The sequence below is a fragment of the Salvelinus sp. IW2-2015 genome, linkage group LG26 (assembly GCF_002910315.2).
Source record: "Salvelinus sp. IW2-2015 linkage group LG26, ASM291031v2, whole genome shotgun sequence".
Taxonomy (NCBI): Eukaryota; Metazoa; Chordata; class Actinopteri; order Salmoniformes; family Salmonidae; genus Salvelinus; species Salvelinus sp. IW2-2015.
In genome coordinates this window covers 6575544-6595299 of record NC_036866.1, presented here as the reverse complement: position 1 = coordinate 6595299, position 19756 = coordinate 6575544, and the positions used below count along the sequence as shown (strand labels likewise).

Here is a 19756-nt window from a genome sequence, read left to right as displayed (position 1 = left end):
TTTAACATTTCTTTTCCCATGTGTAATCTGATGGAGTTAGTGAACATTTGATTTCAATTTGAGGGGAGCAGATTTACTCACCAGAAATCTATACCTTTCATTAATCTATAAAATTATTGATTTGTTGCAATTTGTCATAATTATCCCTTTTAATTGTAAAATGTATGTCACCTTAATCCTTTAACTGCTGTCGAAGCACACTGTTTCTGAACAAGCCCAAAGATGTCATGCGTAACCTTTGTACTGTTCTGCACAATTCCTGTTTAGGTGTCCCACAAAATGCTTTTGATTCAAGGCAGGGCTATAGAACACTTAAACACCTAGCTCTGTTAAACTTGTTTTCTCTGGTGGTTCAACAGGAAATATTTAAGACCCAGAATTGAAATTTTGCTCAGTTTTATATTTTTGCTTGTTCTTCTCCAATATTGCAAATGAATGCCAGTGGCTGCAGATGTTAGTAATACCTCAAATTTTACAATTTGCATAAACTGGAAATGTATATTTTCTAAAATTGTATATTTTTAGAATTGTTTTTTGATATGTAGTATTAGAAGTTGCTTGCACGTGTTTTTACAAAGTGCAGAATTTTCCAATAAACCTTTTTATAAAATTGCAAATTTGAAATGTTACTTTTTCGCTAACAAAAGATGTAATGGTGCCTTTTTGTCCTGGGTGTCAGTTTAATGACCACAGTATTGTGAAAAATAAAATGTGTAGATAATTCTGTGTCCATTTTAGAACTGCATTTGAAACACTACTAAATCGACTCCAGCCACCCTAGTCATAGACTTTCCTCTCTGCTACTGCACGGCAAGCGGTACCGGAGCGCCAAGTCTTGGTCTGAGGCTTCTAAACGGCTTGTACCCCCAACCATAAAACTCCTGACCGTCTAATCAAACGGCTACCCAGACTATTTGCACTGCCCCCTCCCGCTGCTACTCTTATCTACATGTACATATTGCCTCAACTAACCGGTGCCACCGCACATTGACACTACCGATATTCAGTGAGACTATTTATATATAATTGTTATTTTACTGCTGCTCGTTAATCAAATCAAATGTATTTATAAAGCCCTTCTTACATCAGCTGGTGTCACAAAGTGCTGTACAGAAACCCAGCCTGAAACCCCAAACGGCAAGCAATGCAGGTGTAGAAGCACGGTGGCTAGGAAAAATTTCCTAGAAACGCCAGAACCTAGGAAGAAACCTAGAGAGGAACCAGGCTATGAGGGGTGGCCAGTCCTCTTCTGGCTGTGCCTGGTGGAGATTATAACAGAACATGTTCAAATGTTMATAAATGACCAGCATGGTCAAATAATAATAATCACAGTAGTTGTCGAGGGTTTGTTACTTTTGCTTATTCGTATTTTTTTTTAAACAATTTTATTAAACTACATTGTTGGTTAGGGGCTCGTAAGTAAGCATTAAACTGTACGGTCTACACCTGTATTCGGCGCATGTAACTAATACAATTTGAAATCATAGCTAATATACTGCCGCCCCATGTTACATTTTTCTGGGCAAGCATTGCCTGATATCCATGTTATTGGTTTTGGTTGTAAGAACATTTACACGTATTTCTTTGTTGCAAAGGATACTGCACTGTTTCTAAGAACATGGCTACATTTGGATCAACAGAACATTCCTTAAAATAAAAAAACAGTTCCGAGGAATTCTGTAGTACAAGTTTCCATTTTGTTACCATTTTGGTGGTTTCCACTAGTTACCACAGMCACAAAGTCAAAATTTGCTATAGTAAAAAATGAAAACAATTTGCTTGTTGGTTTTTGTAATTTAAGTGTTAGGCATACGGTTAGCATTGTGTTCAAGTTTATGGTTAAAATTAGGTTTGCAATCAGATATTAGGAAAATAGATTGTAGAAAGAGGCGGGGTTTATGACTTTGTGGCTGGGGTAACTAGTGACGACCCATCTCGGTACCATTTTCGTTTTGATATCGTAAAATGACGCTTCCTGGAGGTTAACCTTTTTTCGCAACCGGAATATGTGCTGCCCAGTTCGTTCTGCCTTATTGGTTCATATAGCAATCTATCAACGAGGTCATCCAAACAAATCCACAGAATGTATCCAGTGAATGCCTACAAACCTAGTCTGGCCAATCACTGAGCTAAAACTCGTGAGGGAGGCGTGAGGCCTAGCTCTCCTGTGTGCAACCAGCTAGCTAAAGCTCTAAAAGATAATCGATCGTGTGTGGATTTTATAAAACGAGAAACATCGATTGAGAAAAATAAAGAAAAGGAACATATTTTSCTGCAGGAGGTAATGTTGAATGATTTGCTTATTTTTTGGGGCTCGAGTGCACCTAGATACACGTGTTATTTCCGATGTGATCAAAAACAGTTGTAGCTAGCTAGTTAGCCAGCGAAGGTGCCTGTTTTGTTGACTTGTATGGAATGGGGGAAGGCAGCCTGTGAGCGGAGTACTGGCTGTCAAAATTCGAATGAACTCCCAAAACGGCCATTCTCGACAGTAGAAATTGGTGTTTGCTTACAACTATTATACAACTATTACTAACTAGCTACGTGCTTTGCTAGGGCGAGCCTAGGAACATAACATTTCGTTACGTTTCTAGGCGCGAGCTAACTAACTTAGCTAGTTTTAATTGCATACATCGGACACCCATATAGCTAGCATGCATTGCTGACATAAGTGACACTAACGTTACACAATCGTTTTTTGATCGATCCAGAGTATGCACTATTTTCCTAGCTTAGTAGCTACTGTTAATTATGAATATCGAGTTTGCTTGCTAGCTGCCTGTGTCACGACGGTCAGCGTACGCTTGCACGCGAACTATTAACTTACTGTATGTAACGTTACTGTAACTAGTTTAGCTGCGAAACACTTTTCGTTACCTAAGTTACTTTTTCGTAGCAGGTTTGGAAAATGTACGGAGCAGGTTAGGATACTGAGGTTAAGGTTGGGGAAATGGTTAGCGAAAATGCTGTCCTAACCTGCTCCGAAAATCACTTGGTGCTTGCTAACATTACCTTGAAATACTTGCTAGCTAACGTATGCTACAAATGCCTGGAGCGTTATTCCTGTGAGTTTACAGTTTAGTAATTTAGCAGACACCCTTATCYAGAGTGATTTACAGTAGTGTGTGCATACATTTTCCTATTTGCTGGTACTAGTCCCCAGTGGGAATCGAACCCACAACCCTGACGTTACAAGTGCCATGTTCTACCAACTGAGTCACACGGTGAATAGCTAGTGGGATAAATGTGCCAGTTTTATCAGTGTACTAATACAATTGCTAGTTTCAGTATGTGTAGCTAGTCAGATACTGGCTAAGTTCCCCTGTCTTTGTTTTTGACAACGCCAGCTGTATACTGTCTACGTGCGTCCTGCCATAGCTTCATGTATCACTCAGAAARGTGTATGAAAGAGTGAATTTAAGAACACACGTATTACTCATTGTTTCACCTCTCCAAGTGTCTTTAAACTAAGTAAAATACGTTAAGAATAAAATGCTAAAATGTAGATAATAAAATCAGTGTGTGAAGAACTGACAGGATAGACAAGTGTTTTTGATATTGGATTTTAAATGTTTTTCTAATAACTTTAGGTATTATATTAGTACCAGTCAAAAGTTTGGACACACTTACTCATTCCAGGGTTTTTACTATTTTCTACATTGTAAAATAATAGTGAAGACATCAAAACTATGAAATAACACATGGAATAAAAATKCAATATATTTTAGATTCTTCAAAGTAGCCACCCTTTGCTAGCTTTGCACACTCTTGGCATTCTCTCAACCAGATCATGRGGTAGTCACCTGGAATGCATTTCAATTAACAGATGTGCCTTGTTAAAAGTACATTTGTGGAATWTTTTTCCTTAATGCATTTGAGCCAATCAGTTGTGTTGTGACAAGGTAGGGGTGGTATACAGAAGATAGCCCTATTTGGTGAAAGACCAAGTCCATTTTATGGCAAGAACAGCTCAAATAAGTAAAGGGAAACAACAGTCCACAATTACTTTAAGACATGAAGGTCAGTCAATCTGGAAAATTTCAAGAACTTTGAAAGTATCTTCAAGTGCAGTCGCAAAAACCATCAAGCTCTATGATGAAACTGGCTCTCATGAGGACCACCACAGGAAAGGAAGACACAGAGTTACCTCTGCTGCAGAGGATAAGTTCATTAGTTACCAGCTTCAGAAATTGCACAGTTAAATTGCGGTCCATATAAATGCTTCACAGAGTTCAAGTAACAGACACACCTCAACATCAACTGTTCAGAGTAGACTACGTGAAGCAGACCTTCATGGTCAAATTGCTGCAAAGAAACCACTACCAAATGACACCAATAAGGAGAGACTTGCTTTGGCCAAGAAACACGAGCAATGGRCATTTAGACCGGTGGGAATCTGTCCTTTTGGTTTGGGATTTTTGATTCCAACCGCCATGTCTTTGAGACGCAGAGTAGGTGAACGGATGCTCTCTGCATATGTAGTCACCACCGTGAAGCATGGAGGAGGGGGTGTGATGGTGTGCTTTGCTGGTGACATTGTTGCCGACTTATTTAGAATTCAAAGCACAGTTAACCAGCATGACTACCACAGCATTCTGCAGCGCGATATGCCATCCCATCTGGTTTGCGCTAAGTGGGACCATCATTTGTTTTTCAACAGGACAATGACCCAACACGCCTCCATGCTGTGTAATGGCTATTTGACCAAGAAGGAGAGATGGAATGCTGCATCAGATGACCTGGCCTCCACAATCACCTGACCTCAACCCAATTGAGGTGGTTTGGGATGAGTTGGACCACAGATTGAAGGAAAAGCAGCCAACAAGTGCTCATTATATCTGGGAACTCCTTCAAGACTGTTGGAAAAGGTTTCCAGGTGAAGCTGGTTGAGAGAATGCCAAGAGTGTGATAAGCTGTCAAAGTTAGTGTGGCTATTTTGAAGAATCTAAAATCAAAAATATATTTTGATTTGTTTAACAGTTTTATTGGTTACTACATGATTCCATGTGTTATTTCATCGTTTGATGTCTTAACTATTATTCTACCATGTAGAAAATTTTAAAAAAATAAAGGAAAACCCTTGAATGAGTTGGTGTGTACAAACTTTTGACTGGTACTGTATATCTACAGTAATAAGACAGGTCCTGCTCCTGTTGCCAGTTTGAGTMTTTAATAGCCTACTGATTAGGGCCCGGCGGGAACCAGAATTTGTCATACCGTCCTTCTCTCATCTCTGGATTTACGGTATTACAGGCTTATTACACAAGGGTCGCAAAAACCGCTAATAAACCCATTGGGTGTCTACCAGAAGGCTAACAAAATTAGCATACGTAATATCGAATTTCCGCGGAGGCTGCTAGCTAAAACTGCTAATGAGCGTAAACGAAAATAAACAAAATTAAGGTAGCCAATCCAACTCGTAAAGTTATACATGTATAGGAAAGAGCTACCGAAATGTCATTTTTGGTGAATTTGGACATTTTACAAGCGAATGTGAACGAGAGACATTGTGCAAATGAACAAAGTTTTGGCGCATGCTTGTCTGAAGGAAGAACTGTACTGTCTCTGAAGCAGCATGTGTACACGTTGTGCCTGTGTGGAGTCGCTAGGGCAATGGGCCTGCCTGCTCTGTTAGAAGAGAGGAAATAAACGCAAGGAAATCAAACAGTGGCAGATGTACACAACTCATCCAACGGGCATTAATTTCGCAAACTCCTCAGAAAGCGAACACTATATGATACCTGTCACATTCATTCAGATGCTTAGATAACTATCAAGTTMAACTTAAGGGTCGCGTTAATGCAGAAATATTTGTTTTTCACGCATTAAAAAAAGTTTAAAATTCATAATAAATAACTTGCTGCGTTTGGAAGCGCAGCTCTAAGATGCTTCTTGTAATTTCTGTTCGTCATCAGAATAATTTCATGCTTCAGTTGCATTTCTCCACTCGGATGCACATTCACAAACAGGCATTCAATCAGCAGACCGCGCTCTGACTGAAGTGTAGCTACTTTTCTCTTGTACCTTTCTTGGTGTAGCCAGCCTACTTTTCTCTGGTAAAATTAAAGATAACCTTTTTAACAACAACAAAAACTTTAGGACATGTAGCTGGCTACATTCTTTCTATGATAAACATGAAAAATATGATGGCCATGCAAAAACATTGCAAGCTCATTTACTCTGTGTGGCTACCAACCATATAGCGTTGCACTCCTGTTATCTGATGAAAATTAAGCAATTTTCTGCCTATTGTTTTGCATTAATGTATTTTATATGAAGGAAAACTATAGTTGCACGTCCCTGAATAATTTTTATTGAAGCAAAAAACAGTTGACTTTCAATATAAAACGCGACCCATGTCAATACACCGCTGGACTCTGTTCCCGCTGTGTCCCTTTGTGCTATTTGCAAACAAACACGTGACTGGCTCAACCGTTCTGGAGAACTACCGCAAGCTTCATAATGTGACAAGTGAAATGAAGAACGCGATCCGTTTTATGTCCTAACGTGTTGCACAAGATTAGTGCATGCATTCATACTGAACAAAAATATAAACGCAACAATTTCAAAGATTTTACTGATTTGGTACATAAGGAAATCCAGTCATTTGCAAAACAAATCATTAGGCCCTAATCTATGTATYTCACTTGCCTGGGAATACAGATATGCATCTGTTTGTCACAGACAGCTTTTGCCTCATGCAGYGTTACACATCTCCTTTGCATGAGTTAATTAGTCAGTTGGTTGTGGAATGTTGTCCCACTCCTCTTCAATGTCTGTGTGAAGTTGCTGGATATTGTCAGGAACTGGAATATGCTGACGTCCACGTTGATAGAAAAGATCCCGAACATGCTCAATGGGCGACATGTCTGCTGTGTATGCGGGCCATTTGAATAACTGGTACATTTTCGTCTTCCAGGAGTTGTATACAGATCCTTGCGACATGGGGCCGTGCATTATCATGCTGAAACATGAGGTGATGTGGGCGGATGAATGGCACGACAATGGGCCTCATGATCTTGTCACGGTATCTCTGTGCATTCAAATTGGCATAGATAAAATGCAACTGTGTTCATTGCACGTAGCGTATGCCTGCGTATACCTTACCACCACCGCCAACATGGGGCACGCTGTTCACAACGTTGACATCCGCAAACCGCTTGCCCACACGACGCCATACACGCGGTCTGCGGTTGTGAGGCGGGTTGGATGTACTGCCAAATTCACTAAAACATGGTAAATAAATGAACATTAAATTCTCATTCTCTGGCAACAGCTCTGGTTGAGATGCCTGCAGTCAGCATGCCAATTGTATACTCCCTCAACTTGAAATATCTGTGGCATTGTGTTGTGTAACAAAACTGCAMATTTTAGAGTGGCCTTTTATTGTCCCCCAGAACAAGGCACACCTGTGTAATGATCATGCTGTTTAATCAGCATCTTGATATGCCACACCTGTTAGGTTGTTGGCAAATACTCACTAACAGGGATGTAAACACATTTGTGCACAGAATTTGAAAGAAATACACTTTTTTGTGTGTATGGAACATGTCTGCCATCTKTTTATTTCAGCTCATGTAACATGGGACCAACACTTTACATGATGYGGTTTATATATTTTTCCAGTATAGTTGATTTTATTTAAACACATAGCGTCTGTCTATATATGGCAAAATACACGTTTAAAAATTTCGACCAATTGTTTCGTCGATAGAACAGATTGCTCTCGGTCGACCTATACTTTTTTGTTGTTGTCTGGGACAGCCCTAGTCATGAGCCCGTTAAACAGCCTCCATTACATTAATAATGCAACGTGTTTAGTGACAACCGATGGAGTTGAAAATGTGATGGAATTTATTTGTTATTTTTTTGCACCACGTCATCACACACAAACGTATCAGCAACAAGTCAATTTGATGGAAACTCATCTCTGGTTGAAAAATGTTTTTTTATTTTTTTTATGCGGCTTTTAGAATATTCGCATGAAAATCTGTCACCAAGGACAGAAAGCTACTGATTGTTATTTCCCGCCAAGAAGATCATACAAAATTATTGCCTGAACGTCTCAATACCTTTTCTGATGCATTTCAAAAACCATACTTCCTTCAGTTTGAAATGCTTTTAAATGTACTGTCAGGCTGATTTGTAATAAACGGAAACATTTGCCGTTTGGCAACCCGTGCCCTAGTCACTGTTACCTAGGGTGGGGTTTTCAAGACTAGATACATATGAACCCAGGTCTGTTGGTGACTTATTGGGCTCCCGAGTGGCACAGCGGTCTAAGGCACAGCATCTCAGTGCAAGAGGCGTCACTACAGTCCCTGGTTAGAATCCATGCTGTATCACATCCAGCCGTGATTGACAGTCCCATAGGGCGGCGCACAATTGGCCCAGCGTTGTCGGGGTAGGCCGTCATTGTAAATAAAAATGTGTTCTTAACTAACTTGCCTGGTTAAATAAAGGTACAAAATAAATTAAAATGTATTGCTTTTTTATTCTATTCGCTGTCATTTCTTTCTATTTCCAGATCCACCTGCCACCATGTCGCTGGAAGCACCAGACATGGGCAAAGATCCTGCACCAGACATATCCCCAGAACTAGCTGGAGATTCCGCTCCAGCCCCAGAATTAGCCCCTGAGCTAACACCAGATACAGCCCCAGAACTAGCTGCAGATTCAGCTCCAGTCCCAGTAATGAATCCAACTTGTAAGATCATGACCTTCCGGCCCACCATGGAGGAATTCAAGGACTTTGCCAAATACATTGCCTACATGGAGACTCAAGGAGCACACCGCGCAGGCCTGGCGAAGGTACACACACATCAGGACAGTTTAGTTTAAATGGCCTAACACTAATAATTCAGCCTTGTATTGTTATTGCCTCTCCATCTCACACGGTCACGGTTGTCTCTCTTTTTTCCCCTTTCTTTCACTTTCACTCTCGCCCCCTCACATCCTCTCTCACTCACTTACTTTCACATTCCCTCCCTCCCTCCTGCCCTTCTTGCAGGTGATTCCCCCTAAGGGCTGGAAGCCACGGAAGTCATATGACGTCATTGAGGAGATGACGATCCCTGCTCCCATCATGCAGGTGGTGACGGGCCAGTCAGGCCTCTTTACCCAGTACAACATCCAGAAGAAGTCCATGACTGTGGGGGAGTACCGCCAACTGGCCAACAGCAGAAAGTAGGGCCTCACATCACCCAGCTACCAGACATTCTACACCCATTGAGACCCATTCAGAATAATGCAGAAGATACATTACTGTTATGATCAGAGACTGTTTTTTTTCACAGTGAAAACTAAAGAATAATTTATGCTTTTGGTAGTAAAAAAAAAAGTTTTATATAAAATGTTTTCTTTCCCAATCACAGCAATTTAGGTTACCACAGTTATGAAGAGTTGAGACCATTACAAATGACACACAGTACGATTGTGAACCTTTGATTTATCACTTTTCCATTGATATTATTGGGTTGCCTTTGTTCTCGCCTGTTTCACTGCCTTTCCCATTTAGTATCTGTCTGGTGAACTATAGACCTCTCTACTCTCCCCTCCACTCCCAGGTACTGTACCCCCCGACACAAGGACTTTGACGACCTGGAGAGGAAGTACTGGAAGAACCTCACCTTTGTGTCTCCAATCTACGGGGCTGACGTCAGCGGCTCCATCTATGACTCTGTAAGTCAGCCCAGGAACAAGCCTTGCTTATTAGACATGCAGACCTGCGAACATGCATGCATTTTGCGTACCAAATATGCAATTCTCTGGCCATGAATGCAGGTACGAGATCCGAGTTAAAAGTACGCAGAAATGAAAATGGGCTTATATATATATWTWTWTTTTTTTAAATAAAAAATAAATCCACTGAGAATCTAATCATGATTCTCGAGCTGCAACACACAGACATGTACAGAGTTTGTGTCAACGGACATGGAGGTTAATATGTAATTATTCGACGAGCTACCCCATGTCTGCCCCTCCTGTTTGTTGTGATGCTGAGTTTGCCCACTGTCAGCTGTAGGTCAACACATGGACAAATCCCTTTTCGACTCAGTGTGTTGTGCAAAGGTAAACACTAATTGTTTCAAGTTAATGTTAGGGAACATAAGATGAACGTTCAGTGGGCTCTAAAATGCCAGCAGTTCACTCGCATTTCCTAGTGAAAGAAATGAAATGTAAATATGAAAAATAACTGGTCGTGTTTGTGCGAGTGTGATATACATTTAATTTCGCATCCATTAGTTGTATTTTCCACTTAACATTACGAGGATCATGCAACCAGATTAACTGTAATTATTATCCACGTCACAAAAAGCATTACAAAAGTATAATAAAAAATAGATATGAACGTCTTTGCATTAAATGGGGTCGGGAGTTTATAAGACGGAGCGGTTAATGAATGAGTGTCCGGTATTAGCTATAGAGGCAATGCTTCTAAAATGCCTTTGCACCAATTCTATAATGCCATCAAACTCAAAAACAGAGCACAAGCGTGCGGTGGAGGGGAGAGAACCCCAATCGAGTGGAATCTCCAATTTCCCGCACGCGTCTGGTACTCTTAAAAAGTTGGACAGGGTTGGCAGGTCTGCACATGGATTGTGAACATGAGTAACAACGTGTTTCTTATGGGACAAGTTCAAATAGTGCTTACCTCGCTGTTACTGTTTTCTTCTGTTTCACGCCTTCTGAACACGACCCTGGCTTCGCTATACAGTGCACTCGGAAAGTATTCAGACCCCTTAACTTTTTCCACGTTTTGTTACGTTACTGTCTTATTATAAAATTGATTAAATAGTTTTTTTTCGCCACTCATCAATCTACACACAATACCCCATAATGACAAAGCAAAAAGTTGTTTTGTTGTTGAAATGTTTGCAAGTATTCAGACTCTTTTTACTCAGTACTTTGTTGAAGCACCTTTGGCAGCGATTAGAGTCTTCTTGGGTATGATGCTACCAACTTGTCACACCTGTATTTGGAGAGCTTCTCACATACTCCTCTGCAGATCCTCTCAAGCTCTGTCTGGTTGGATGGGGAGCGTCGCTGCACAGCTATTTTCAGGTCTCTCCAGAGATGTTCGATCAGGTTCAAGTCCGGACTCTGGCTGGGCCACTCATGGACATTCAGAGACTTGTCCCGAAGCCACTCCTGCGTTGTCTTGGCTGTGTTCTTCGGGTCGTTGTCCTGTTGGAAGGTGAACCTTCGCCCCAGTCAGGTCCTGAGCGCTCTGTAGCAGGTTTTCATCAAGGATTTAAAAAAATGTTTTATTTAACTAGGCAAGTCAGTTAACAAATTCTTATTTCAAAGATGGCCTAGGAACAGTGGGTTAACTGCCTTGTTCAGGGGCAGAACAACACATTTGTACCTTGTCAGCTCGGGGATTCGATCTTGCAACCTTTCAGTTACTACTCCAACACTCTAACCACTAGGCTACCCTGCCGGATCTCTCAGTACTTTGCTCYGTTCATCTTTCCCTCAATCCTGACTAGTCTCCCCTTCCCTGCCACTGAAAAACATCCCCACAGCATGATGCTGCCACCACCATGCTTCACCATAGGGATGGTGCCAGATTTCCTCCAGAGATGACACTTGGCATTCAGGCCAAAAAGTTCAATCTTGCTTTCATCAGACCAGAGAATCTTGTTTCTCATGGTCTGAGAGTCCTTTAGGTGCCWTTTGGCAAACTCCAAGCGAGCTGTCATGTGCCTCTTACTGAGCAGTGTCTTCCACTCTATAAAGTCTTGCTTGGTGGAATGTGGCAGAGATGGTTGTCTTTCTGGAAGGTTCTCTGATCTCCACAGAGGAGCTCTGTCAGAGTGACCATYGGGTTCTYGGTCACCTCCCTGACCCAGGCCCATCTCCCCCGATTGCTCAGTTTGGCCGGGCGCCCAGCTCTAGGAAGAGTCTTGGTGATTTTAAACTTCTTCCATTTAAGAATGATGGAGGCCACTGTGTTCTTGGGGACCTTCAATGCTGCAGAAATGTTTTGGTACCCTTCCCCAGATCTGTGGCTCGACACATTCCTATCTCAGAGCTCTACGGACAATTCCTTCGACCTGATGGCTTGGTTTTTGCWCWGAMAYGCACTGTCAACTGTGGGACCTTATATAGACMGRTGTGTGTCTTTCCAAATAATTTCCAATCAATTGAATTTASCACARGTGGACTCCAATSAAGTTGTAGAAACATCTCAAGTACGATCAATGGAAACAGGATGCTGAGCTCAATGTTGAGTCTCTTTAGCAAATGGTCTGACTACGTATGTATAGAAAGAATGTTTTCCGTTTTTTATTTCAACTAAATTAGCAAAAAATTCTAAACCTGTTATCGGTTCGTCATTATGGGGTATTGTGTGTAGATGGAGGACATTTTGTATTTAATCCATTTTAGAATAAGGCTGTAACGTAACCAAATTTGGAAAAAGGGAAGTGGTCTGAATACTTAACAAATGCACTGTAGTTACAAATGGTGTGGAATTACTAAGTACCCGACAGTAACACCTGTTGAAGTTTTAATAAAAAAATACCAGCTGAAATATCATGTCTTTATGTGATGTGGCCTTGATACCATCTGGTGGTGAACATGTATTACTACATGGCCTTGAACATCAATGGCAATCTTAGTCCTCATAGTAGTATAGCTATGTTATTCACTGGTATAAGACTAGCTGAAGTACAATTGTGACAAACAAACAGTTCAACTCCATGTCTATAGGCATGACTTTTTTTCTTTCAATTTATTTGGTAAATGTAGCCAATATGCTTTAATTGGGTCACCGTGTTCACCCCCCCCTCTGTCTGTGTGTTACCAGGAGATCAGTGAGTGGAATATCGGCCACCTGAACACGCTGCTGGACATGGTGGAGCAGGAGTGTGGCATCGTGATCGAGGGGGTGAACACGCCCTACCTGTACTTTGGCATGTGGAAGACCACCTTTGCCTGGCACACAGAGGACATGGATCTCTACAGTATCAACTACCTCCACTTTGGAGAGCCCAAGTCCTGGTCAGTGGCTAGATTTGTCTTTTTAGTTCTCTGTCTCTCTTTCTCTCTCACACTTTCTCTCTCTCACTGTCTCACTATCTCTGCTCATTTCAAAATATACATACAATTACTTCTGTAGGTCATTTAGCACTTGTTTTGGGGGATTTCAACACATTCCTCATGGTTCTCTATTTTATGTGACAGTTTTTGCTGCAATTGCATCTACATAAAAAAAAATGGCAAGCCGAAATCACTCCTTGATTTCAGGATCTGGACAGGCTTTCGGCAGCTGCTTCTCCTAGCATCTATCATCTACATGTGTAAAGCTGAAAGTGAGTTAAGGAGACTGTCCATGTACTTCTGTACTTAAACAGGTGGCCACTGGAGGACGGTCTAGACTAAAGGTCGACCGATTATGATTTTTCAACGCCGATACCGATTATTGGAGGACCAAAAAAAGCCGATACCGATTAATCGGCCGAATTAAAAATAAATAATGACAATTACAACAATACTGAATGAACACTTATTTTAACTTAATATAATACATCAATAAAATCAATTTAGCCTCAAATAAATAATGAAACATGTTTGGTTTAAATAATGCAAAAACAAAGTGTTGGAGAAGAAAGTAAAAGTGCAATATGTGCCATGTAAAAAAAGCTCACGTTTTAAGTTCTTTGCTCAGAACATGATAACATATGAAAGCTGGTGGTGCCTTTTAACATGAGTCTTCAATATTCCCAGGTAAGAAGTTTTAGGTTGTAGTTATTATAGGACTATTTCCCTCTATACCATTTGTATTTCATATACCTTTGACTATTGGATGTTCTTATAGGCACTTTAGTATTGCCAGTGTAACAGTATAGCTACCGTCCCTCTCCTCGCCCCTACCTGGGCTCGAACCAGGAACACATCGACAACAGCCACCATCGAAGCATCTTTACCCATCGCTCCACAAAAGCCGCGGCCCTTGCAGAGCAAGGGGAACAACTACTCCAAGTCTCAGAGCGAGTGACGTTTGAAACACTATTAGCGCGCACCCCGCTAACTAGCTAGCCATTTCASATCGGTTACACCTGCCTAATCTCGGGAGTTGATAGGCTTGAAGTCATAAACAGCTCAATGCTTGAAGCACAGCGAAGAGCTGCTGGCAAACACACGAAAGTGCTGTTTGAATGAATGCTTACGAGCCTGCTGCTGCCTACCATTGCTCAGTCAGACTGCTATATCAAATCATAGACTTAATTATAACATAATAACACAGAAATACGAGCCTTTGGTCATTAATATGGTCGAATCCGGAAACTATCATTTCGAAAACAAAAAGTTTATTCTTTCAGTGAAATACGGAACCGTTCCGTATTTTATCTAACGGGTGGCATCCCTAAGTCTAAATATTGCTGTTACATTGTACAACCATCAATGTTATGTCAGAATTATGTACAATTCTTGCGAATTAATTGCGGTCTTTGTTAGGAATAAATGGACTTCACACAGTTCGCAACGAGCCAGGTGGCCCAAACTGCTGCATATACCCTGACTGCTTGCACGGAACGCAAGAGAAGTGACACAATTTCCCTAATTATAAGAAATTCATGTTAGCAGGCAATATTAACTAAATATGCAGGTTTAAAAATATATAATTGTGTATTGATTTTAAAGAAAGGCATTGATGTTTTTTGTTAGGTTTGGTGCAACGACAGTGCTAAATCATCACCCGTTTGGCGAAGTAGGCTGTGATTCGATGAGAAATTAACAGGCACCGCATCGATTATATGCAACGCAGGACACGCTAGATAAACTAGTAATATCATCAACCATGTGTAGTTAACTAGTGATTATGTGAAGATTGATTGTTTTTTATAAGTTTAATGCTAGCTAGCAACTTACCGTGGCTTCTTGCTGCCCTCGTGTAACAGGTAGTCAGCCTGCCACGCAGGCTCCTCGTGGAGTGCAATGTAAGGCAGGTGGTTAGAGCGTTGCACTAGTAACCGGAAGGTTGCAAAAACGAATCCCCGAGCTGACAAGGTAAAAAATCTGTCGTTCTGCCCCTGAAAAAGCCAGTTAACCCACCGTTCCTAGGCCGTCATTGAAAATAAGAACGTGTTGTTAAATAAAGGTGTAAAAAAAAAAAAMSGKKKYCMAAAAWWMCSRWTTYCGATTGTTATGAAAACTTGAAATTGGCCCTAATTAATAGATCATTCCGATTAATCGGTCGACCTCTAGTCTAGAGGTCGACCGATAACTGATAACTGATAACTGTAATCTAATTCACATCCAAATTTCAATATAGATCTGTGCAATATCCATATCTCAAGAGATCCATATTGTGTGCACTATTTTGAAACGCCACTCGGCCGTGAGTAAAGTCCAGTTTTATAGTGTTCGCTGTTTGTCGTCTCTCTCCCCATCTCCTCTTGCAGTCCCACACCTATGTGTATTTTCTGTGAATATGAGTGTGTCTGTGTCCTACAAGCCATTTTAAATTGTCCAGGGCCAACCATCCCATCATTCGTCGCTAGGTAGCAGTAGTACTCTTCAAACACCTCTCCCCCGTCGTTTTCTTATTCCTCTTGTAATACGACCCCCCCCCCCGTCGAGCCTCTCTATTCCCAAAGCCTTCACTCGGCATCCAATTCTATTTCTTAACGTTTATGGCTCTCCCAACACTGAATCACATAAAGAGCCTCAATTTGTCAACACATCTCCATCATTTTCTTCAACCATTTCACTTGGAAGTGAATAGGAAAAGCAGCACTACTGCATAGGCCCAGCAGTATCACACACTCAAGGAGTTCATCCCAAATGGCACCCTATTCCCTATATAGTGCACTACTTTAGACCAGAGCCCTATTGGGCCATATATAGGGAACAGGGTGCCATTTGGGACGTAGGCTTAAACTAACAGCCACTCCTGGCTAAATGAGTCACACGGCGGCAAGGTAATGGTGGTAGATAAGGGTATCGACAGAACGCTAATGGAGGGAGACGCTTTGTCAAAGTATCAGTAACGGCGGTGACCTTACCTGGCGTCCTTGGGGTCAGCTAGTATAGGTGTCCGGCGCAGTGCCCGTCATCTTTAAGCTGTGTCTGCGAGGTGAGAGCACGTGTGTGTGTTTCTCTCTCTCACGCTCTCTCGCCTTCAATCTCTCCATGGTCTCGCTGGGTGACTAATTCCCACTCCGCAATCAGAGAAGGATTGATCTTCTATTGTTATTTTAACCTGTAGGTTCTCACTCCAACCCTGTTCATGGAGAGCTACCTTCCTGTAGGTTTTCACTCCAACCCTGTTCCTGGAGAGCTACCTTCCTGTAGGTTCTCACTCCAACCCTGTTCCTGGAGAGCTACCTTCCTGTAGGGTTTCACTCCAAACCCTAATCTTAGACAACCGATTCTAAAATGTTAGCTGGGTTTGATTGAGCTGAACAGGTTAGTTTACAACGGGGTTGGGAGTGAAACCTACAGGAGGGTAGCTCCTCCAGGGTTCTGGGTGAGAACCGTACGGAGAGGGGTAGCTCTCCAGGAACTGGTTGGAGTGAGCAACCTACAGGAAGGGTAAGCCACTCCAGAGAAGGGGTTGGAGAGCCTTGGTCTAAGCTATATGTTTTATTTGGTGATAAAGTTCTGCAAATATGGCTGTAGTATACACATAACACATTTCCCCAGGAAAACAAGTTTGTATTTCCCCCATCTCCCTTCCATTAGAAGCTGAAAACATCCAGCCAGGAACAGGCGTGTGGAGTTTCAAGATATCTTGTCTTATGATACAGTCCTACTAAAGCAAAAGTTTCAATGTGAACGCATATCTGATTTTGTTGCTGGGTGCTGTCATTTTGACACAGTAGGAATGGGCATTTATGAATGTAGGGAGTAGAGGAGGGTTTTCATGTGGAATGAGAACAAGGGGCTCTGACTGAGCCAGGCCTCACTTGCTGTCTCTATTACTGCAACAGGCAGGCTTTTCTCTTTCTCTCCACTGCTGGCTACCCTCTCCTCTTTCCCATCCTTTTTCTCTCTCACTGCTGGCTACCTCTACCTCTTCCATCCTTTGTCTCTCGTCACTGCTGGCTCTCTACCTCCTTCCCATCTTTTCTCTCTCACTGCTGGCTACCTCTACCTCTTCCCATCTTTTCTCTGTCACTGCTGGCTACCTCTACCTCTTTCCCATCGCTTGTTTCTCCTCACTGCTGGTACCTTCTACTCTTCCCATCCTGTTTGCTCTCTCACTGCTGGCTACCTCTTACTCTTCCATCCTTTTCTCTCTCACTGCTGGCTACCTCTACTCTCTCACTCCTTTTCTCTCTCCGCGTGGCGCAACCTCTACCTCTTTCCCATCCTTTTCTGTCTGCTGCACCTGCTGGCTACCTCTACCTCTTCCCATCCTTTTCTCTCTCTCTCTGCTGGCTACCTCTACCTCTTCCCACCCTTTTCTCTCTCTCTCTGCTGGCTACCTCTACCTCTTCCCACCCTTTTCTCTCTCTCTCTGCTGGCTACCTCTACCTCTTCCCATCCTTTTCTCTCTCTCTCTGCTGGCTACCTCTTGCTTTCTGTTTTTGTTTCTTTCTCTTTGTTGATTTGCTCTGTCCCTTCCTCAGTCCCTTGGAAGTCCCCTGCACCATACCTTTTCAGCTCAGAGGGAACCATTCTATTTTTCTTTATTTTCCTCCTCTCATTTAGTCTCTCCCCTCCCGTTCCTTTTAAACCTCACTCAGTGGGTGGCCTGTAGTACCTGCACTGACTCTGAGTGTACCAATCAATACCAGCATCACAGTGTTTGTGTGTACCTGAGCCCTCACTTCCACTCTCCCTATTTGTCTGTCTCTTTGGATTTGTGTGTCTCGGCAAGTGTGTGTGCATTGCATTTGTGAGCGTGTGTGTCTGTGCGTGCGCGCAGTGTCTGTGCGTGTGTGTGTGCGCGGCGAGCGCGTGTGTGAGCGGCACGCGTGTGACGCGTGTGTGTGAGCGCCGTGTGTGTGTGTGTGGTTCGTGTGTATTTAAGAGGGAGAGTAGTGTGTGTGTGTGTGTGTGTACCTTGTGGTTAGAGCGTTGGGTCAGCAAGGTTGCTGGATCGAATCCCAGAGCTGACAAGGTGAAACTCTATCGTTCTGCCCCCGACCAAGGCAGTTAACCTACTGCTCCCCGGGCGCCGAAGACGTGGATGTTGATTAAGGCAGCACCCCTCACCTCAGAGGGGTTGAGTTAAATGCATTCAGTTGTACAACTGACTAGGTATCCCCCTTTCCCTGTGCCTCTGCTCCCCCTGCAGTGTGATGTCACTAGAATCATCAGCTCAGCTCGGTGTGTTCTAACCCTGCTGTATCAAGAGCCATGTCCCGTTAGCCATCAAGAGCCATGTCCCGTTAGCCATCAAGAGCCATGTCCCGTTAGCCATCAAGAGCCATGTCCCGTTAGCCATCAAGAGGCATGTTCCGTTAGCCATCACTCTACTGCTCCATCAAGAGGCATGTCCCGTTAGCCATCACTCTACTGCTCTATCAAGAGGCATGTCCCGTTAGCCATCACTNCAAGAGGCATGTCCCGTTAGCCATCACTCTACTGCTCTATCAAGAGGCATGTCCCGTTAGCCATCACTCTACTGCTCTATCAAGAGGCATGTCACATTAGCCATCACTCTACTAAAATACCCATCCTTTAGTTTACTGGCTGTCTTGTTCTTTTAGAAATCTGCTTTCATTTTTAGAATGTAGCCTTTCCAAAGCCCTAATGCCTGGGCACTTAAACAGAGAAGTGACGTCCCAAAGGGCGCCCTATTCTCTATTCAGTGCACTACTTTTGACCTGAGTTGTGGTCTAAAGTAGGTCAATACCTAGGAAATAGGGTGTGATTTGAGACGAATCCAGAGCCTCTCCATGGTATAATGGAGTAGGGTTGTCATGCTTCGGTTGCTTCCTTTTTGATTCAGAAGTCTCCCCTCTCAAGATATCTTTCAATCCCCTATTCTTCTCCCKTTCCCTCTTACATATGCCCCTGTGAGGAAAAGTAATCTTCCCTTGTCACTCGTTAAAAGTACATTTACTCACTTGGATGCACCCCTCAACTGTTTAACCGTGAATGTGTGGGGAGAACATTCAAACAGTGTACACACACACACACTTCTTCCCCTGCTTTTTTTGTGGAAATTGAATCATTTTCACTTTTGGGGTAATTACAGTATGTTAAACTATGTGCAAGGAGCTGTGCAGCCACTGTGAAATTAACTCCATTCCCCTCCAACTCTGCTGCCATCTGTCATTACCCCCCCCCCCCAAATAATCTGTTGTCAGATGCTGTAAACATCGCCCGGTGGTTTGCAGAGAGTAAGAGAAACTGCTGAAAATGAACATCTTAAAATTGCATTGACTCCATTTATTATGCAGAGTGAGAGTCCATTATGGATTCATTGTTCACTTAATTTTATAGATTTATCAGGTATTAGATGACGCYTGCTGTTTTTGTGTCTCTTCCGGAAGGAAAGAGATGTCAGTGCCACCAGTATTGTTGCATTGGAAGTGTTTTATGAATGAAGACAATTGGCAATTGCCTGATCAATTATATTGATGTCAATGGATGTTTTCCATCCGCTTGCATTGTGAATCTGAAACCTTTTTAATGAAGGCCTTGACCTTGTACGTTTCCCAAAGATCCTCTTTTAGCACTAAGGTTATCTTGGTAGGCCATTGACGAACGATCATCTTAAAGTTAAAATGGTTGTGTTTTTTGGGGGGGAGAAACCAAAACCAGGAGACCAAGACCAGGAGAGAATAGA

General features: G+C 42.4%; 1 pseudogene; it reads left to right on the top strand.

The window, feature by feature from the left end:
• The first annotated feature begins 4710 nt into the window (after positions 1-4710).
• Positions 4711-19756, top strand: part of LOC111952686 (lysine-specific demethylase 4B-like) — a 78899-nt pseudogene continuing 63853 nt past the window's right edge.